This window comes from Pan paniscus, chromosome 8, assembly GCF_029289425.2.
Source record: "Pan paniscus chromosome 8, NHGRI_mPanPan1-v2.0_pri, whole genome shotgun sequence".
NCBI lineage: Eukaryota > Metazoa > Chordata > Mammalia > Primates > Hominidae > Pan > Pan paniscus.
In genome coordinates this window covers 107,702,970-107,725,800 of record NC_073257.2, presented here as the reverse complement: position 1 = coordinate 107,725,800, position 22,831 = coordinate 107,702,970, and the positions used below count along the sequence as shown (strand labels likewise).

The window sequence follows — 22,831 nt, the reverse complement described above, 5'->3', positions numbered from 1 at the left end:
CTCCTCATTTTTGAAATCTACCACAAAATGTTTATGATGTTAAAAAGTATTAAGAATGTATCATCAAACAACAAATCCCACTATTCCATGACATTTCCTGGCTTGACATACATACCCCTTGCATTTAAACCACCCTTACATAGTAAGCAATTGGTAATGGCATAGAGGCTGAGGAGTCTTGAACATTTTGGATCATAATTCATATTATCTTATTTATTTTGTCTTTAGTCTCATTCTGTCATGGGACATTAGAAAAGCTCCAATAGTAGAATTATATAAAAGGCAAAAGTGGCCGGACACGGCAGCTCACACCTGTAGTCCCAGCACTTTGGGAGGCTGAGGCAGGTGGATCTCAAGGCCAGCAGTTCAAGACCAGCCAGGTCAATATGGTGAAACCCCATCTCTACTAAAAATACAAAAATTAGCCAGGCATGGTGGTGGGCACCTGTAATCCCAGCTACTCGGGAGGCTGAGGCAGGAGAATCGCTTGAACCCCGGAGGCAGAGGTTGCGGTGAGCCAAGATCGCACCACTGCACTCCAGGCTGGGCGACAGAACAAGACTCCATCTCAAAAAAATAATAACCAAAAATGGGTGCCGTGGCTCACGCTTGTAATCCCAGCACTTTGGGAGGCTGAGGCAGGTGGATCACGAGGTCAACAGATCAAGACTATCCTGGCCAACATGGTGAAACTCCGTCTCTACTGAAAATACAAAAATTAGATGGGCATGGTGGCGTGCACCTGCCATCCCAGCTACTCAGGAGGCTGAGGCAGGAGAATCACTTGAACCCAGGAGGCAGAGGTTGCTGTGAGCCAAGATTGCACCACTGTGCTCTAGCCTGGAGACAGAGTGAAACTCCCTCTCAAAAAAAAAAAAAAAAAAAAAAAAAAAGGCAAAAGCTACTTTGGTCAGATGTAAACAGATTGCATAGAGGAAGTGAACAGGAAATGAAATGGTTGCACCATTCCCTCCATTTTGACAACTCAACCTCCTCCTCTCTCAACTCCCCAAACTATTCCCAAACGTAGAAGCTGGCTGGGCACTGAAATGGGAGCTCTCTCTGAAGCTCTTGAGCAGAAGCTTGAACTTAATCCAAGTCTAAGCTTGGATTAAGGTATGGGTCTCCAATCCACCTCAATCCCCAGAATCTTGAGGCAGTCTTTACCCATCAGACCAAACAATACAAAATTTAGGAGAAAAAGTTTTAGCAACATCATTATCTATTGCTTCCAAACAAGGAAGAGCAGATGAAATACACAGCACTTCCCTGCTTCTCCCTTCCCAAAAGAACCTCCATTTTGTTCAGATGCTTGCCTTTCCCCTAAGCTCAGGGATGGACTTGTCTGTGTAATTTCATTCCCTCACCAGTGACTGGTTTAATAATGGGTATGCCACCTAATTATGGCCCATGTGACCGTGGAGGAAGTCTTCTGGGGCAAGTCTAGGGAAAAAAGAAAACATTCTCTCTTCATCCTCAAACATTGTCCTGCCTGGAAGGGATGGCATCCAATGATGGCAGAGCAGAGAGATGTAGAGAACGTGAGTCCTTGATGGCATTTTAAGCTGCTAAATCAACAAATGCTGAGCCCATCCTTCCATAAAACTTATGCTTTGACCCAATTAGAGTCAGGATTTTAACTACTTGAAGCTAAAACATCTGGATAAAACTGGTATGGGAGAGATGTCCTCTTTGATGCCAGTGTTCTGGAATCTGGAAAAGAACCCTCTAAGGGCACCCCACTTTGGTTCCCAACGTTGTGATGTTGACAAACACAGCCCTAAGCAGCATGTCCTTTAGATAAGCAATTATAAATAAAACAACCAATTATAAATATAACAACAAACAAACTGTAGCAATGTTTCTACCATAATAAAATTTTGAATGTTTTACTCCCTCAAGCTATTCAACAAGGTCTACTTGTTAACTTCTTTTGTTTTTGTAAATATGACAATCTTGCAATCTCATTTTCCTTCCATGGCCATTTCAGGCACTATTCTTAGCATCCAAGTTACTACAATAAAAAAAGAAAAACTGATAAGGCCCCTGCTCTTTGGAATTTACAATCTAGTTAGCAAGACAGATAAACCAGAAAAGAAGCACATAAATAGGTGATTTCAGGTCACAATATGTGCTAAGAAGAAATTCAAACCAAGGAACTTGATAGAGTGACTTGCGGTAGAATTGGGAATGAAGGAAAAGGTATCAGATTGAGGGTCAAGAAAGCCTCTCTCAGAAGATGACATTTGAGCCGAGACCTTGAAGGTGACATTTGAGGAGAAAACACCAGCCTGGAGAGGGAGTAAGAACATAAGAGGAAGAAGGAACAGAAACTGCAAGAACCCAGAGGTGGGAACCAACTTGATGTGACTATAATTATTTCTTCCTTTTCCTAACGAGAAAATTTACTAACTTCTTCTTGTCATTGAGGAGTTAGATGTACACTTTTCCACATTTTCCCAGCTTTTGCAATGATATCCAGGTTACCAGAATATATGCAAGCCTTTCATCCTACTCTTATTTCTTATTAAAGATATAATAAGAAAAAGATTTTTAGGTCAGAGAGAAAATTTAGGAATTTTTCATACATGATTTTTCAAATGTTTTTATTACCAAAAGAACCCACAATGGTTAAGTTTGTTTTTCATGTAACTGACTACATTACCCAGAGAGCAGTAATTAAAATGCTATCTTCCATGGACTATATGTCAGCCAGTTTTCAAAAGCCCTGATCACATCCAGGAAGCAGGAGAGTCATCTCAGAAGTGGTGCCAAAGAAGAGGTGCTAGAGGTGGGGTGCAGGTTGACATATCTTGGATGTGTTCATAAAAAGAGAATTACTTAGGTAACTGCCCCTTCTTCTTAGACCCCCAGAGTGCTTTCAGATGCCATGACTGCCACAGTCAAGCTCTATTATGGAAAATTCACATTGATTGTCTTCTCCCTGAAAAGCCCTTAATCTGCCTTGTGGATAACAGAAATGTGGTTTCTGTCATACAATGTGAAATGGTATTTTGAAACAGAATTTCAACAAATGATTTTACCAAAATATCCAATGGCAAAGTGTTGTCATTGTTTTCCCTTTGAATTGGCTTACTGTACTGGAGAATTTAAGACGGCCACTTCCTTTGCATTTTTTTCTTTTCATGTGATGTGACAAGGGAGGCGAATTTTCGGCTTAAAGTGAGAGAGCAAGGTAATATTAACTTCAGCTCTTCACCTGACAGAGAGATAAAACTGAAGGAAACCCAAGCTTTGAAAAAACACAGGCTGATTTCAAGCCAATTAGCTGTGTCAGAGGAAAAATACCTTCAAGACTTTTATAAGAATCAAAGGAAGCAAAGGTTCTTTTGATTCTTATAGAAACAGCCATCATGATGTCCAGTTATAATCATATTAAGGTGAAAATCAAAATTATTTAATCTCGGCAGGGTGCAGTGGCTCACACCTGTAATCTCAGCACTTTGGGAGGCAAAGGTGGGCGGATCACTTGAGTCCAGGAGTTTGAGACTGGGGGGTAACATGGTGAAAATCTGTCTCTACAAAAAAAATACAAAAATTAGCCAGGCGTGGTGGCATATGCCTGTAGTCCCAGCTATTTGGGAGGCTGAGGTGAGAGGATCGCTTGAGCCCAGGACACCGAGGTTGTAGTGAGCCAAGATCACACCACTGCACTCTAGCCTGGGCAACAGAGTGAGACCCTGTCTCCAAAACAAACAAACAAATTATTTAATTTTGTCCATAGTCAAAATTCTGTTGTACAGAGAAATCCCAGCATTGCTACTCTGTGATAACAAAAATATAACATCTTAAAATTTTACTCCATTAATAAACAGATTTGGGGTGTTGACAGATGTGGTGGATTTCAGGCAAAAAAAAGTTTTGCTTTGCAGATCCAATGTGACTGACTAGATTCAAATTGTTTCCAATTTGTTATGAGTCACATCTGGACTAAACTTTTCTTGTCATATAGAGAACAAAACAGCAAATGTGGACAAGCATTGGTGAGCAAACATTCAAGGAATGTTGTGGTCCTTCCTGTGTTTACATAGCCTAATGATGGAACAATCACTGAAGCTCAGAAGACTGGTCCTAATCTGGCGTTGTCATTCCTCCAACTCACAGAGTCAAAGTCTCCACACCACCCCTGCTACCTTCCTTCTTCTCCATCAGGGAACTCTTCTTGAGGACACATATGTAGGTTGTTCTCACACTCAGGGGCTTGAAGATCCTCTCTCAGTTATTTCATCCCAAGCCCCTTAGACCCACCTTCTTCTATAGTGATATCCACATCCTCTGATTCCAGTCACCCTTACCTCATATCTGATCTTCTACAATGGCCCTTTCTGGTGACTCCCACACTTCCTAATTCTCTTCCCTATCAGAATCCCTCCTTCATGTGGCTATAGAAATCTTCCACAATTGACGTTCCTAAGACTCTACCTTATCAAGAACCTATGTGCTGCTGTGTGCCAGGTGAAAGCTACACTGGTCTACCTAGACCTCCAAGCCCTTCAGAAATTTCAGCCCTTCCCATTTTACCATTCCAACCAACAGATCTGTTTGGGTCTAAGATGAGAATTCCTGACATTATGACTACTAGAATGTAAGCTCCTTAGGGCAGGGACTTTTTTCTGGCTTGTTCATTGGTATATCCCATGTTGTATGAATGAATGAATGAATGAATTTTGGATTCTCTGAACTTTTCTCAGTGTGGGACACCTTCATTTGTAATTCCATTCCCCTCATTCTCCAAGTCTTTTTGTCTCCTTCAAAATCAAGCTCAGTTGGAAGCTATGCTCCCCCTATACTCTACAAAGCTCAGTTATGTCAGTAGTCCTTTCTTCATGTGCTACCTCTAGATATAGCTTGAACCATTTCAGTTTGGGAGTTCTATAGTTGTTGGAGAGGGGACTATGCCTCATTCATTTTTTCAATTGGTCACTCAATCATTACTTATTGAACACATTATTACTATGAACTAGACCTGCCCTAGGCTCTGAGCTACAGCAATAACCCAAAGTGAGAAATGTCCCTATCCTCATGGTGCTTATATTCTAGTTGGGAGAAAAATACAATAAGCAAGATAAACAAATAAAATTTACAGTGTATTACATAATTTTAAGTGCTGAGGAGGAAGAAAAAGCAAGGAAGGTAAAAAGGAAGGATGCAGTGATTAGGACTGGCCTGAGAAGGTGATTTCTATCACAGGGAGAAAGCCTGCATACCTCTGAGGCAAGAGCTTTACAGCATCTGGAACTGTACACAGAAAGGCCCTGAGGGGAGAGTAGTAGGAACTGGTCAGAGGATCAATGGGGTCCCCTGCTCATAAGGCCTTGAGGGCACTAGTGAGGGCTTTGCCTTATTCTGAGTGATGTGACTTACTTCTAAAGTCATTCATATAATCTATGCTCAGCAACTTAGGGGTGAACAAGGAACCATTGGGGGCTGTTGAAGTCACTGGAGAGAGAGGGTGTGGCCTTTTAGGGTGGCACATCCCTGCCTCTTGTGGTAATGATGTGCTGAGGCTACTCAAATGAGGTCAGGCCACACAGCCAAGTGTGGACAGAGCCTGGCTCCATCAGAGCAGAGCTTGTGCCAAAACCAGGTCTGGGCAGACGCATCCAGGAGGAGTAAACATAATCACATGAGACAGCCTTCTCAATGCCTTCTAGACTTCTTGATGGCTCAGCACTGGAGAGTCTTTTCTGAGAGACCATCATCAGGAAGGGTCACCGAGCCAACAATCATCAGGATCCATCAGCAGTTAGTCAAACTCCACAGACTTCTGGGGGATGGTTCAAGCTAGAGCAGAGTTCAGATAAGCTTACCTTTGCTTAGTCTCTGTAAGCCTCCATTTCCTCATGGGCAGAATGGGAGTCACAATAGTATCTGCTTCATAGGGTTGCTATGTAAGGTTCAATGAGCTAACAACACGTAATAGCCTATACTAAAGAGTCTTACTATATTCCAGATTCTACTCTTAGCACTTTAAATGCAGCCATTAATTTAGCCTTCACTACAATCCTATAAGGTGCACGTAATACTATCATCTTCTCTATAAAATCTGTATTAGTTTTTTAGGGCTGCTACAACAAGTTACCATGAACTTGCTGGCTTCAAACAGAAATGTATTCTTTCATAAATCTGGAGGCCAGAAGTCCAAAAGTTAAGGTATCAGCAGGGGCATGCTCCCTTTGAAGGTTCTGGAGGAGATGTCTTTCTTGTCTTTTTCAGCTTCTTAGCATTCCTTGGCTTGTGGCTGCATCACTCCAATCTCCACCTCTGTCTTCACATGGCCTTTCCCCCTGTTGCTCTTTGTGTCATGTTTCCTTCTCCTTTCTCTCATAAGGACACCAGTCATCAGATTTAGGGCCCACCCTAAATTCAAGATGATTTCATCTCAAGATCCTTAGCTTAATTACATCTCTGAACACCCTACTATATTTCCAAATAAAGTCACACTCACAGTCACTATTATAATTATCATTATTGTTAGTTTACAGATGAGGAAACTGAGTCACAGAGAGATTAAGTAACTTCCCAAAGTTACACTGATGTAAATGTTGCGCTGTTACATGTAGTTAGACAGACATGGCAGGAAAGGGCTCTTCTCCCCCACCAACTAGAAATATCAGGTGATGGTTTGACAATTATCACATTGCCTCTCTAAAAATGATAATTTGGCAGCTGGAGCCAGGGAGAGAAAATCTGCTGATCCACAGCTGTAACATTAAAGTGTTAATTGAATTCAAGCACCAGGGAGAAGCAACTTCCTGGGCATGCACATTAAGAGACAAAAGGTGGAAGATGACTTGCCAGGAGCACTCCACCGGAAAAGGAAAGAAAGCCTCAGATGAGCATGCACACAACTTCCTAAACACACTGTGTGCTCAAGGAGGTAAGGAGGGCACTGTGCGTGCAGGCAGCCCACCCTAAGGGAAGAATCACGGGAAAAGGGCTCAAGATGGCAGCCTATAAAGTCCTAGGATCACAGCTAAACACATTGTTTGTTCTCCAAGTTGCCCACTTGGATCTCTTCCAAGGGTTCTCTCCTTTCTTTCCTGTTCTAAAGCCTTTTCAATAAACTTCCAGTCCTGCTCTGAAACTTGACTCAGTCTCTTTTTCTACTTTATATCCCTCACATTCTTTCTTCTGATGAGGCAAGAATTGAGGTTACTGCAGACCCATATGGATACACTGCCAGTAACTCAGATAGCTGCCACTGGTAACAGGGCCAGGAATTAAACACGGGCATTCTGGCTTCAAGGTCCAGGCTTTTAACCAGCACCCTACCCTACAATACATGACTGAGGCTCATACAGTGTCTGGGCTGTGCTACCAGTACTGTTATGTGGTAGCCAATCTCATTATCCAGAAATAAAAAGTGACCAACATTGAGGATTTGGCTGGAAGGGTTGTCTGGACTGTTCTCACTGAGGATACCAATGTCCTACCTTTTGAAATCATGAATCTCATCCCTGACAGTCAGAAGCTTACAGTTAAATGACAAAAGGCTGAGACTGTGTTTCTCAGGAAGCTTAAGGGACTTGCCCAAGTCATGCACCTTGCACGTGGCAGAACAGGGATTTGATCCAAGTGTCTCAGTTCCACTTCAATGCCTTAAATCATTGTCCTGCATTAGAGATGCGTAGAAATTTTTCCGTTTTATTCTTTCTCAGCTGACCCAATGCAAAAGCACTAGTCCAAAATTCTATCTAAATGGAAAGGTCTTATTCTACCCCAACCCCATATTTCTCCAATTAACCAATCCAGAGTCACATTCAAGGATAAAGCAGTTTAATTTAGCAGGTTTTTTCCTGCCTATATTTTACTTAAAGAAGTCAGCACAAACATCAATAGAAACACAACTGCTAAAGACAAACTTTGATCCTAAAGATCTCAATGATAACCAGTTAGTTAAAGGGCAAAAGGCAAAAAAGAAGGAGGAAAAATAAGATGGACATTGGGTTGGGAGACACAGGTAAGAAAATAGAGCCAGGAAATAAGAAGGAAGGGAAGGGGTGGGGGTGAGAATGAAAAGAAAGGTAGAAAGACAAGGTAATTGAGTAAATAACCCATGTCCTGTTCCACTGATCTCTTGAACCACAGACGTCAGAGGAAGTTACTGGCTCTTTTTAATGCTATTTTATTTCCACTCTTTGAACTTTTAATTAGCCAATTATTCTCGGTTCACAGTTTCTTAGTTAGAAAACAATTGCATTTATCTTAACAACGTAGCCTGGCTGATACTGAGTGGACCCCTTGAGACTCAGCTTTGGGTGGGGAGAGCCTATTTGGTGACATCCAAATAGCGTAGATGTGGGTGGGGGTGCAGAACAAGCTCTTCCTGCAAATCAGATTCAGCCAACCTGAGGCTCCCCACCCACAGTTCTTGGGCAACACACTCTTCTCAGATTAGCAGCACGTAACTAACATAACTGGTTTGCACTTGGTTATACCTGACTCTAAAAATGTTAATGATCGCAAAAATCAAATGCTGACAGAAGCTCTATGTATGGGAAATGAGGAAGCAAAAGAGTCCTCTTCCCTGATTCTTCTCACTTCCTCCAACCAAACCATCCATTCTCTCTTGCCCCCACCCCTTCTAGCCTCCCTCAAATTCTTTTGCCCATAGATTGCATTGAGAATAATAGGCCTTTGTGGTCAGTGTGGAATCCCATGTTTAAGTGTAGGGTTGGCAGGGAGGAAGGCTGTTTCCGGCAAAGTGATGTCACTGACACTGCAGACAGGAATTCCCTGTGTCCCAGCCAAAAGGCGTAACAATCTGGTGTATTGATGGCCTCAGCAATAAGCACATTGCTTCCACTAAACGAGTCTTCTTCCACATCTGAAATTGAAAAATTGTGCCCTGGGGACTCTACCCTTTCTCAAAGCAGCTGCATTTGTCAACAAGCCTTGGTTATTTGCAGATGGTGAGAATAAGCAAGAAAATCTGTATTGGCCATGCATCTCTAGTGTTGGATAATAGTGGAAGCAGGGTGAACTGACTCAACCAGGGTGCCTAGCCTTATAGTCTTGTCTTGTATACCTTGCCTTTATAAACTCTCTCATTTATACCGCCTTATTTTTGCACCAATGAGGTACAAAATTTAGAGGTTACATACAAATATTACTATAGAAAAATGTGCTATAAGCTATACAAAATAAAATTCTAAGCCCCCCAACTGACCAGACCATCTTTTGGCCAAGGGGACCCCAGAGAAACCTTGAAAACTGCGTTCTCAGCCAAGATGGAATGGAGGGTGGGAGGGGCTCAGACCCTCTCCCTTGCTAACCAGGAGTAGGCTTTCCTTCTCAAGGGCCTAACAGAAACCAGCCCTTTCAAAAGGCTCCACCACTGATATCAACCGACTCCCTGATGCTGCCCCATCTTTTCTGCCTGATAAGAGACCACTAACTATGGGGTGGTTCTGGCCGGTCTATGAAGAATAGGCAGCTAGTGTTTTCACATCCTCTGCTTCATGTTTTGATGTCAGAGGGCCAAAAACTCCACCTAAGGTCACCACCATTTTTTGAACATGGAGAAGCAGAAGGCTCAATTACACATGCAGATGGTTCTCCCTTCATAAATATTCATGACTCCTTCTATAGCTTATTGAATATGTATATTTGGCCACCAGCTCTGTGTAAATTCCTGTTCCCTTTGCCCCTCCCTCCAAGTATGTTTCTGGCTTCTGACTGGAGGCTATACTTCCCAACCTGTCAAAATGGCCATCCTGCAGGCTGTAACCTTTTATAAGAAATAAAGTCTCCTATTCTCTTCAAAATTTGTAAATTGTATTTCTGTAAGTTAACAAATCAAAGTAAAAAATGACAAAAAAAGTTTGCAACAATTATGAAATAGTAGGATTCACTAATATATAAGCATCATTTTAAAATCATTAAGAAAATGATCAGCTCACCTAATAGAAAAATGGCAAAGAAGATGAATAGGCAATTCAAAGAAAAAGAAATATGTGTTATCAACATATTAAATGTATTCTAACTACCCTTAATTAAAGAAATGTAAATGAAAAAAAAATTTTCAGAATAGCAACATTTTTAAAGTTTGATAAATACATAATATTCACTATACACTTATTAGAATGGCCAAAATTTTTTAAATATTGACAATATGAAATGTTGGTAAGAATGCAGAGCAGCTGAAACACTTGTGCCTTGCTGCTAGGGATGGGAAATAACAAAGCCACTTTGAGAAAGTGTTTGGCAGTTTCTTATAAAGTTAAATAAAAACTCACCATAAAATTGAGCAATCCCACACTGAGGTATTTACCTGAGAAAAGCAAAGACCTATGTCCACACAAAGACATGTACCTAGATATTTCCAACTGCTTTATTCATAATTGCCAAAACCTCAAAACAATCCAAATGCTAGCAACTGGCAAATGTATACAAATTGGGAACAATCATACAATGAAATTCTACTCAGCAATAAAGAAAAAGAATAAACTACTGATAAATGTAACAATATGGATGAATCTCAAAAGCATTATGCTAAGTAAAAGAAACCAGATTCAAACAGGCTATTTACTTTGTGCTTTCATTGATATGATATTCTGGAAAAGGCAAAACTAAGAACAGAAATTAGATCAGTAGGCAAAGGCTCAGGATGGGCACAGAGGATTGACTACAAAGGGCCACAAAGGAGCTTTTGGAAATAATAGAAATATTCTAGATTTTGATTGTGATGGTGGTTAAATGACTTTATATGTTTGTCAAAATTCATAGAACTTTACACCTTAAAAAGTGAATTTTACTGTAAATTCAGTAAAGAAATTATATATGTTGACAAAGATGTGGGAAAACAGATACTTCTTGTATGTTTGTAGGAGTAAAAATTTGTAGAACCTCTTTGATGGGGAGGCAATTGAGTAACATCTATCAAAGGGTAAAGTACATATATCCTTTGACTGAAGAATTCTAATTCTAGAAATTTAACCTGCTGATATACTTATGAATATGTGAAAAAATGGTGCATAGACAGCGACATTCAGTGCAGCATTGTTTGTAATGGCAAAAGACTAAAAATGACAAAGTCCATCAACTGATGTCTGGATATATAAATTCTACCACATTCATAATACATAATTCTATGCAGACATGAAAAAGACTGAGCTAGATCTATGAATGTTGACACAAACTGTCTTCAAAACATTTCATTATGTGAAAAGCAAGATGTGGGGCCAGGCGTGGTGGGTCATAACCCCAGTGCTTTGGGAGGCCGAGGCAGAATAATCACTTGAGCCCAGGAGTTCGAGACTAACCTGGGCAACATAGGGAGAGACCCTATCTCTACAAAAAATTTAAAAATTATCCAGGTATGGTGGCGTGTGCTTGTGGTCCCAGCTACTCAGGAGGCTGAGGCAGGAGGGGACTGCTTGAGCTCAAGAGTTCTAAAGGCTTTGAGTTAAAGAGGAAAAAATGTACAGAGGGTTTCCAGTTCAGAGTAAAGTGGCAAAGATGATAGGAGCTGGGAAGGTGAACATTGGGTACATAGGAAGTTGTGCGCTGGTGGTTTAATGTTGACTTTGCCCACTCTAGCACCCTGTCAGCCACTCACCAACCTGATTAACTCAAGCAGCTACCTTTGGGTTCCCATTCATTCTTTCTTGCCAGATCAATGTAATTTCTATACTCTTTGGGCAGAATTGTAAAGTCTCACTTGGTAGACTTTGGGTGGACTCAAAGTTCTATTTTGAGGGAAATTTGACATCTCTCCCTCTGCCCCTCTGGGGTTATGTATCTGTGTAAGCGAGAAATGCCATCTGGATAAGATATGGTCATGCAATTAAATGTCTATGGTAACACTGTCAGAGATCATCTGACACCTAACCAGCTGGCTTTCTCTTTAACCATCAACACAGAGTATCTGCACTTTAGATAAATGAAAACTCAATCTTATAAATTGATTAGTATCTAGTTCCTGTCAAAATGTGACAGATACTACTGATATTTCAGAATGACAATATCAGGGTCCTCTGCGTTTTTTTCTAAGCATATTTTCTGTACCCATTTAGTGAGGAGGAAGGTAGGTGGAGTTAGAGAAAGGTTCCTTTACCTTGGAAACAGGAACTTCCTCTGAGAGCAAAACTAGTAAGATGAATATATAATAGATGAGAGTAGCTTTTAGCCAAATCACCCACAGTTTAAAAGTTCTTTCAGTCTTGTGGCTTCAGTATCTCCTCAAATCCAGCATATGACTCAGAAAGTGGTGTCCTACTGAATTTTGTACCTGAGTGAAGAAGGAATATGTGAATATGGTGGGGATGGGGTCATCTACATAGAATAAAAAAGGCAACTAAACCCCGTCTGGGAAGTGAGGAGCGCCTCTGCCTGGCCACCACCCCATCTGGGATGTGAGGAGCGTCTCTGCCTGGCCGCCCCGTCCGGGAAGTGAGGAGCGCCTCTGCCCAGCCGCCCTGTCTGGGAAGTGAGGAGCGCCTCTGCCCAGCCGCCCCGTCCGGGAAGTGAGGAGCACCTCTGCCCGGCCGCCCTGTCTGGGAGGTGAGGAGCGCCTCTGCCCGGCCACCCCGTCCGGGATGTGAGGAGCGCCTCTGCCTGACGGTGACCCCGTCTGGGAGGTGAGGAGTGCCTCTGCCCGGCCGCCCCGTCTGGGAACTGAGGAGTGCCTCTGCCCAGCCGCCGCCCCATCTGGGAGGTGAGGAGCACCTCTGCCCGGCCGCCACCCCGTCTGGGAAGTGAGGAGCGCCTCTGCCTGGCCACCACCCTGTCTGGGATGTGAGGAGCGCCTCTGCCCAGCTGCCCCGTCCAGGAGGTGAGGAGCGCCTCTGCCCGGCCACCCTGTCCGGGAGGTGAGGAGTGCCTCTGCCCGACTGCGACCCTGTCTGGGAAGTGAGGAGCGCCTCTGCCCGACCGCGACCCTGTCTGGGAAGTGAGAAGCGCCTCTGCCCGGCCGCCCTGTCTGGGAGGTGAGGAGCGCCTCTGCCCGGCCGCCCCATCTGAGAAGTGAGGAGCGCCTCTGCCCGGCAGCTGCCCCGTCTGGGAAGTGAGGAGCACCTCTGCCCGGCCGCTGCCCCGTCTGGGAAGTGAGGAGCATCTCAGCCCGGCCGCTGCCCCATCTGGGAAGTGGGGAGCGCTTCTGCCCCGCCGCCCCGTCTGGGAGGTGGGGAGTGCCTCTGCCCAGCCGCCCCATCTGGGAGGTGGGGAGCGCCTCTGCCCAGCGGCCACCCCATCTGGGAGGTGGGGAGCACCTCTGCCCGGCGGCCGCCCCGTCTGGGAGGTGGGGAGCGCCTCTGCCCGGCGGCCGCCCCGTCTGGGAGGTGGGGTGCGCCTCTGCCCGGCGGCCGCCCCGTCTGGGAGGTGGGGTGCGCCTCTGCCCGGCATCCGCCCCGTCTGGGAGGTGGGGGGCGCCTCTGCCCGGCTGCCCCGTCTGGGAGGTGGGGGGCGCCTCTGCCCAGCCGCCCCGTCTGGGGGGTGGGGGGAGCCTCTGCCCGGCCGCCCCGTCTGGGATGTGGGGGGCGCCTCTGCCCGGCCGCCCTGTCTGGGATGTGGAGGGCGCCTCTGCCCAGCTGCCACCCTGTCTGGGAGGTGTACCCAATAGCTCATTGAGAACGGGCCATGATGACGATGGCGGTTTTGTCGAAAAGAAAAGGGGGAAATGTGGGGAAAAGAAAGAGAGATCAGATTGTTACTGTGTCTGTGTAGAAAGAAGTAGACATAGGAGACTCCATTTTGTTCTGTACTAAGAAAAATTCTTCTGCCTTGGGATGCTGTTAATCTATAACCTTACCCCCAACCCCGTGCTCTCTGAAACATGTGCTGTGTCAACTCAGGGTTAAATGGATTAAGGGAGGTGCAAGATGTGCTTTGTTAAACAGATGCTTGAAGGCAGCATGCTCGTTAAGAGTCATCACCACTCCCTAATCTCAAGTACCCAGGGACACAAACACTGCGGAAGGCTGCAGGGTCCTCTGCCTAGGAAAACCAGAGACCTTTGTTCACGTGTTTATCTGCTGACCTTCTCTCCACTGTTGTCCTATTACCCTGCCACATCCCCCTCTCCGAGAAACACCCAAGAATGATCAACAAAATTATTAAAAAAAAAAAAAAGCAACTAAAATAATCTGTCAAAGTATCTCTAGCATGGTCTGGGGAAAGAAGGTGCCTTGGCATGTGGACTCAAGTACACCATTTCCTTGAAAGTTTTTTCCCCTAACAGTGATGAAGAATGCCTCCTCTGAGATAATCAAACTAACTCCCCCACTTCTGATTTCATGTCTACCAAGGTATCTTGCCACGTCAATTTTTCTACAAGGTAAAAAATGAAGACCTGGTATCATTCCTGCTGAAACTATTCCCAGAATAGAGAGGAGGGACTTCACCCTAACTCATTCTACGAGGCATATGAGCATCATCCTGATACCAAAACCTGGCAGAGATGCAACAAAAAATGAAAACTTCAGGCCAATATCCTTGATGAACATGGATGCAAATATCCTCAACAAAATACTGGCAAACCAAATCCAGGAGCACATCAAAAAGCTTATCCACCACAATCAAGTAGCCTTTATCCCTGCGATGTAAGGTTGGTTCAACATAAGCAAATCAATAAATGTGATTCATCTTGCAAACAGAATTAAAGACAAAAACCACATGGTTATCTCAATAGACACAGAAAAGGATTTCTATAAAATTCAATGCCTCTTCATGTTAAAAACTCCCTGTAAATTAGGTATTGAGGGAACATCCCTCAAAATAATAAGAGCCATCTATGACAAACCCACAGCCAACATCATACTAAATGGCAAGACCTGGAAGCATTCCCCTTGAAAACTGGCACAAGGCAAGGATGTCCTCTGTCACCACTCCTATTTAACATAGTATTGGATGTCCTGGTTAGGGCAATCAGGCAAGAGAAGGAAATAAAGGGCATCCAAATAGGAAGAGAAGAAGTCAAACTATCCCTATTTGCAGACAACATGATCCTATACCTAGAAAACCCCATGGTCTCAGCCCCAAAGCTCCTTAAGCTGATTAACAACTTCAACAAAGTCTCAGAATACAAAATCAATGTGCAAAGCTCCTTAACACTCCATACACCAACATCAGTCAAGCTGAGAGCCAAAGCAGGAAGAGCTCTCCAAGGAGAACTACAAAACACTGCTCAAAAAAGTCAGAGAAAGATCCATTCCAAGATGGCTGAATAGGAACAGCTCCAGTCTGCAGCTCCCAGTGTGATTGACCCAGAAGACGGGTGATTTCTGCATTTCCAATTGAGGTACCTGGTTCAACTCATTGGAACTGGTTGGACAACGGGTGCAGCCCACAGAGGGTGAGCGGAAGCAGGGCGGGGCATCGCCTCACCTGGGAAGCACAAGGGGTTGGGGGATTTCTCTTTCCTAGCCAAGGGAAGCTGTGACATATTACACCTGGAAAACGGGACACTCCCACCCAAATACTGTGCTTTTCTCAAGGTCTTGGCAACTGGCAGACAAGGAGATTCTCTCCCGTGCCTGGCTTGGCAGGTCACACACCCACGGAGCCTTGTTCACTGAAAGTGCAGCAGTCTGAGATTGAACCGCAAGGTGGAAGCCTGGCTGGGGGAGGGGCATCCACTATTGCTGAGGCTTGAGTAGGTAAACAAAGTGGCCTGGAAGTGCGAACTGGGCAGAGCCCACCGCAGCTCAGCAAGGCCTACTGCCTCTACACTCCATCTCTGTGGGCAGGACTTAGCTGAACAAAAGGCAGCAGACAACTTCGGCAGACTTAAACATCCCTGTCTCACAGCTCTGAAGAGAGCAGTGGTTCTCCCAACATGGTGTTTGAGCTCTGAAAACGGACAGATTGCCCCCTCAAGTGGGTCCCTGACCCCCATGTAGCCTAACTGGGAGACACCTCCCAGTAGGTGCCAGCAGACACCTCATATAGGCGGGTCCCCTTTTGGGACGAAGCTTCCAGAGGAAGGATCAGGCAGCAATATTTGCTGTTGTGCAATATTTGCTGTTCTGCAGCCTCTGCTGGTGACACCCAGACAAACAGGGTCTGGAGTGGACCTCCAGCAAACTCCAACAGACCTGCAGCAGAGGGGCCTGACTGTTAGAAGGAAAACTAACAAACAGAAGGAAATAGCATCAACATCAACAAAAAGGACACCTACACCAGAACCCCATCTGTAGGTCACCAATATCAAAGACCAAAAGTAGATAAAACCACAAAGATGGGGTGAAACCAGAGCAGGAAAGCTGAAAATTCTAAAAACCAGAGCACCTCTTCTCCTCCAAAGGATCCCAGCTCCTTGCCAGCAATGGAACAAAGCTGGATGGAGAATGACTTTGACGAGTTGACAGAAGTAGGCTTCAGAAGGTTGGTAATAACAAACTTCTCTGAACTCAAGGAGCATGTTCAAACCCATCACAAGAAAGCTAAAAACCTTAGGTTAGATAAATGGCTAACTAGAATAAACAGTGTAGAAAAGACCTTAAATGACCTGATGGAGCTGAAAACCATGGCACAAGAACTATGTGACACATGCACAAGCTTCATTAGCCAATTCGATCAAGTGGAAGAAAGGGTATCAATGATTGAAGATCAAATTAATGAAATAAAGTGAGAAGAGAAGTTTAAAGAAAAAAGAGTAAAAAGAAATGAACAAAGCCTCCAAGAAATGTGGGACTATGTGAAAAGACCAAATCTATGTCTGATTGGTGTACCTGAAAGTGACAGGGAGAATGGAACCAAGTTGGAAAACACTCTTCAGGATATTATCCAGGAGAACTTCCCCAACCTAGCAAGGCAGGCCAACATTCAAATTCAGGAAATACAGAGAACACCACAAAGATATTCCTCGAGAAGAGCAACCCCAAGATACATAATTGTCAGATTCACCAAGGTTGAAATGAAGGAAAAAATGTTAAGGGCAGTCAGAGAGAAAGTTCGGGTTACCCACAAAGGGAAGCCCATCAGTCTTACAGCGGATCTCTGGGCAGAAACTCTACAAGCCAGAAGAGAATGGGGGCCAATATTCAACATTCTTAAAGAAAAGAATTTTCGACCTAGAATTTCCTATCCAGCCAAACTAAGCTTCATAAGTGAAGGAGAAATAAAATCCTTTACAGACAAGCAAACACTGAGAGATTTTGTCACCACCAGGCTTGCCTTACAAGAGCTCCTGAAGGAAGCACTAAACATGGAAAGGAACAACCAGTACCAGCCACTGCAAAAACATGCCAAATTGTAAAGACCATCGATATGAGAAAGAAACTGCATCAGCTAGCGGGCAAAATAACCAGCTAACATCAAAATGACAGGATCAAATTCACACATAACAATATTAACCTTAAAAATAAATGGGCTAAATGCCCCAATTAAAAGACATAGACTGGCAAATTGGATAGAGTCAAGACCCATCAGTGTGCTATATTCAGGAGACCCATCTCATGTGAAACGAATGCACATAGGCTCAAAATAAATGGATGGAGGAAGATCTAACAAGCAAATGGAAAGCAAAAAAAAGGAGGGGTTGCAATCCTAGTCTCTTGTAAAACAGACTTTAAACCAACAAAGATCAAAAGAGACAAAGAAGGCCATTACATAACGATAAAGGGATCAATTCAACAAGAAGAGCTAATTATCCTAAGTATATATGCACCCAATACAGGAGCACCCAGATTCATAAAGCAAGTCCTTAGAGACCTACAAAGAGACTTAGACTCCCACACAATGATAATGGGAGACTTTTACACCCCACTGTCAATATTAGACAGATCAACGAGACAGAAGGTTAACAAGGATATCCAGGACTTGAACTCAGCTCTGCACCAAGCAAACCTAATAGACATCTACAGAACTCTCCACCCAAATCAACAGACTATACCAAAGACAAAAACCACACGATTATCTCAATAGATGCAGAAAAGGCCTTTGACAAAATTCAACAGACCTTCATGCTAAAATCTCTCAATAAACTAGGTATTGATGGAACATATCTCAAAATAATAAGAGCTATTTATGACAAACCCACAGCCAATATCATACTGAATGGGCAAAAACTGGAAGCATTCCCTTTGAAAACTGGCACAAGACAGGGATGCCCTCTCTCACCACTCCTATTCAACATAGTGTTGGAAGTTCTGGACAGGGCAATCAGGCCAGAGAAAGAAGTATCAATTAGGAAAAGACAAAGTCAAATTGTCCCTGTTTGCAGATGACATGATTGTATATTTAGAAAACCCCATCGTCTCAGCCCAAAATCTCCTTAAGCTGATAAGCAACTTCAGCAAAGTCACAGGAAACAAATTTAATGTGCAAAAATCATAAGCATTCTTACACACCAATAACAGACAAACAGAGAGCCAAATCATGAGTGAACTCCTATTCACAATTGCTTCAAAGAGAATAAAATACCTAGGAATCCAACTTACAAGGGATGTGAAGGGCCTCTTCAAGAGAACTACAATCCACTGCTCAATGAAATAAAAGAGGACACAAACAAATGGAAGAGCATTCCATGCTCATGGATAGGAATAATCAATACTGCCCAAGGTAATTTGTAGATTCAAAGCCATCCCCACCAAGCTACCAATGAGTTTCTTCACAGAATTGGAAGAAAACTACTTTAAAGTTCCTATGGAACCAAAAGAGAGCCCACATTGCCAAGACAATCCTAAGCAAAAAGAACAAAGCTGGAGGCATCACGCTACCTGACTTCAAACTATACTACAAGGCTACAGTAACCGAAACAGCATGGTACTGGTACCAAAACAGAGAGACAGACCAATGGAACAGAACAGTGGCCTCAGAAATAACACCACACATCTACAATCACCTGATCTTTGACAAACCTGACAAAAACAAGAAATGAGGAAAGGATTCCCTATTTAATGAATGGTCCTGGGAAAACTGGCTAGCCATATGTAGAAAGCTGAAACTGGATCCCTTCCTTACACCTTATACAAAAATTAATTCAAGAAGGATTAAAGACTTAAATGTTAGACCTAAAACCTTAAAAACCCTAGAAGAAAACCTAGGCAATGCCATTCAGGACATAGGTATGGGCAAGGACTTCATGACTAAAACACCAAAAGCAATGGCAACAAAAGCCAAAATGGACAAATGGGATCTAATTAAACTAAAAAGTTTGCACAGCAAAAGAAACTACCATCAGAGTGAACAGGCAACCTACAGAATGGGAGAAAATTTTTGCGATCTACCCATTTGACAATGAGCTAATATTCAGAATCTACAAAGAACTTAAACAAATTTACAAGAAAAAAACAACCCCATCAAAAAGTGAGCAAAGGATATGAACAGACACTTCTCAAAAGAGGACATCTATGCAGCCAACAGACACATTAAAAAATGCTCATTATCACTGGTCATCAGAGAAATGCAAATCAAAACCACAATGAGATATCACCTCACATCAGTTAGAATGGCAATTATTAAAAAGTCAGGAAATGACAGATGCTGACAAGGCTGTGGAGAAACAGGAATGCTTTTACACTGTTGGTGGGAGTGTAAACTAGTTCAACCATTGTGGAAGACAGTGTGGTGATCCAAGGATCTAGAACTAGAAATACCATTTGACCCAGCAATCTAAAAAGCCAAAGATGACACAAACAAATGGAAAAACATTCCATGCTCATGGATAGGAAGATTCCATATTGTTAAAATGGCCATACCGCCCAAAGCAATTTATAGATTCAATGCTATTCCTATTAAGCTACCATTGAGATTCTTCACAGAACTAGAACAAACTATTTTAAAATTCATATGGAACCAAGAAAGAGCCCAGATAACCAAGGCAATCCTAAGCAAAAAGAACAAAGCTGGAGGCATCATGCTATCTGACCTCAAACTATACCAGCAATACCCAAAGGATTATAAAGCATGCTACTATAAAGACGTATGCATATGTATGTTTATTGCGGCACTATTCACAATAGCAAAGACTTGGAACCAACCCAAATGTCTATCAGTGATGGATTAAAAAAATGTGGCACATATACACCATGGAATACTATGCAGCCATAAAAAAGGATGAGTTCATGTCCTTTGCGGAGACATGGATGAAGCTGGAAACCATCATCCTCAGCAAACTATCACAAGGACAAAAAACCAAACACCACATGTTCTCACTCATAGGTGGGAATTGAACAATGAGATCACTTGGACACAGGGCAGGGAACATCACACACCGGGGCCTGTCATGGTGTGGGGGGTTTGGAGAGGGATAGCATTAGGAGAAATACCTAATGTGAATGATGAGTTGATGGGTGCAGCAAACCAACATGGCACATGTATACCTATGTATCAAACCTGCATGTTCTGCACATGTACCCTAGAACTTAACGTATAATTTTAAAAAAAGAAGGTGGGAAATAAATCATTCAAAACAGAAAAAAAAATTCATGGATATGCTAATTGCCCTGAAAAAAGAAAAGAAAAGAAACATTTTACAACCTGCTCTCTCTCTCTGAGGTGTGCTATCTGAGAGCTTCCTTTGCAAAATAAAACTTGGTCTCCACAATCATTTATCTTTAACCTGAACATTCCTTTTTATAGATCTCAGATCTTTTGACAAACTCAAGAAATTGTCAAACAGAAAACATTTAAATTTACCTATAGCCTGGTAGCCCTCACTTTGAGTTCTCCTACCTTTCTGAAACAAACCAATGTATTTCTTAAATGTATTTGATTGATGTCTCATGCCTCTCTAAAATATATAAAACCAAGCTGTACCCCGATCACCTTGGGCACATGTTCTCAGGACCTCCCGAGGGCTGACAGGCCATGGTCACTCACATTTGGATCAGAATAAATCTAAAAAGTCAGAGATGACACAAACAAATGGAAAAACATTCTATGCTCATGGATAGGAAGAATCCATATCATTAAAATGGCCATACCGCCCAAAGCAATTTATAGATTCAATGCTATTCCTATTAAACTACCATTGAGATTCTTCACAGAACTAGAACAAACTATTTTAAAATTCATATGGAACCAAGAAAGAGCCCAAATAACCAAGGCAATCCTAAGCAAAAAGAACAAAGCTGGAGGCATCACGCTATCTGACCTCAAACTATACTACAGGGTTACAGTAATCAAAACAGCTTGGTACTGGTACAAAATCAGACACATAGACCAATGGAACAGAATAGAGAACCCAGAGGCAGAGGTTACAATAAGCAGAGATCACGCCATTGCACTCCAGCCTGGGCAACAAAAGCAAATCTCTGTCTCAAAAATAAATAAATAAAAATAAAAAATAAACAAAAATAAAAAGAATAGAGGACCCAGAAATAAGGCCACACATCTACAACCACCTGATCTTGGATAAACCTGACAAAAACAAACAATGGGGAAAGGATCCCCTATTCAATAAATGGTGCTGGGATAACTGGCTAGACATATGCATAAGACTGAAGCTGGACTCCTTCCTTATACCATATACAAAAGTTAACTCAGGATGGATTAAAGATCTAAATGTAAAGCCCAAAACCATAAAAATCCTGGAAGACAACCTAGACAATACCATTCCAGACATAGGAATGGGCAAAGATTTCATAAGGAAGACACCAAAAGCAATAGCAACAAAAGCAAAAATTGACAAATAGTATCTAATGGAACTAAAAAGCTTCTGCACAGCTGTTGTGGGAAGTCAGGGACCCCAAACAGAGGGACCAGCTGAGGCCAAGGCAGAAGAACATAAATTGTGAAGATTTCATGGACATTTATCAGTTCCCAAAATTAATACTTTTATACTTTCTTATGCCTGTCTTTACTGCAGTCTCTGAACATAAATTGTGAAGATTTCATGGACATTTACCACTTCCCCAATCAATACTCTTATAATTTCTTATGCCTGTCTTTACTTTAATCTCTTAATCCTGTCATCTTCTTAAGCTGAGGATGTATGTCACCTCAGGACCCTGTGATGATTGTGTTAACTGTACAAATTGTTTGTAAAACATGTGTGTTTAAACAATATAAAATCAGTGCACCCTGAAAAATAACAGAATAACAGCTATTTTCAGGGAACGAGGAAAGATAACCATAAGGTCTGACTGCCTGTGGGGTCGGGCAGAATACAGCCATATTTTTCTTCTTGCAGAAAGCCTATAGATAGATGTGTGAGTAGGAGAAATATCGCTGAATTCTTTTCCCAGCAAGGAGTAACCCTGGGGAAGGAATGCATTCCTGGGGGTAGGTCTATAGACAGCCACTCTGGGAATGTCTGTCTTATGCAGTTGAGATAAGGACTGAAATACGCCCTGGTCTCCTGCAGTACCCTCAGGCTTACTAGGATTGGGAAATTCCAGCCTGGTAAATTCTAGTCATACTGGTTGTCTGCTCTCAAACCCTGTTTCCTGTTAAGATGTTTATCAAGACAATGCATGCACAGCGGGACATAGGCCCTCATCAGTAATTCTAACTTTGCCTTGCCTTGTGACCTTTATTGCTCTTTGAAGCATGTGATCTTTGTGACTTACTCCCTGTTCATACACCCCCTCCCCTTTCAAAATCCCTAATAAAAACTTGCTGGTTTTGCGGCTCAGGGTCATCATCACAGCCCTACCAATACGTGATGACATCCCCAGAAGACCAGCTGTAAAATTTCTCTCTTTGTACTCTTTCTCTTTATTTCTCAGACCGGCCAACACTTAGGGAAAATAGAAAGAACGTATGTTGAAATATTGGGGGCTGGTTCCCCCGATACACAGCAAAATAAACTATCAACAGAGTAAGCAGACAACCTACAGAATGGGAGAAAATTTTTGCAACTTATGTATCCAACAAAGATCTAATATCTGACATCCATAAGAAATTTAAACAAATGTACAAG

At 42.8% G+C, this 22,831-nt stretch overlaps 1 protein-coding gene across 12 annotated transcripts in view; it reads right to left on the bottom strand.

Annotated features, from left to right (window-relative positions):
* Positions 1–22,831, bottom strand: part of ENTPD1 (ectonucleoside triphosphate diphosphohydrolase 1) — a 207,694-nt gene that overhangs the window by 79,040 nt on the left and 105,823 nt on the right. Inside the window, exon 1 of one of the 12 annotated variants that reach the window (XM_055093214.2) lies at positions 12,083–12,214. The exons of 10 other annotated variants lie outside the window; for them this stretch is intronic. The gene's annotated coding sequence lies outside the window, so the exon portion shown is untranslated. Of the gene's footprint in view, positions 1–12,082; positions 12,215–22,831 lie in introns of those variants that run through there. One more of the 12 variants, XM_008950720.4, reaches the window with a different exon arrangement.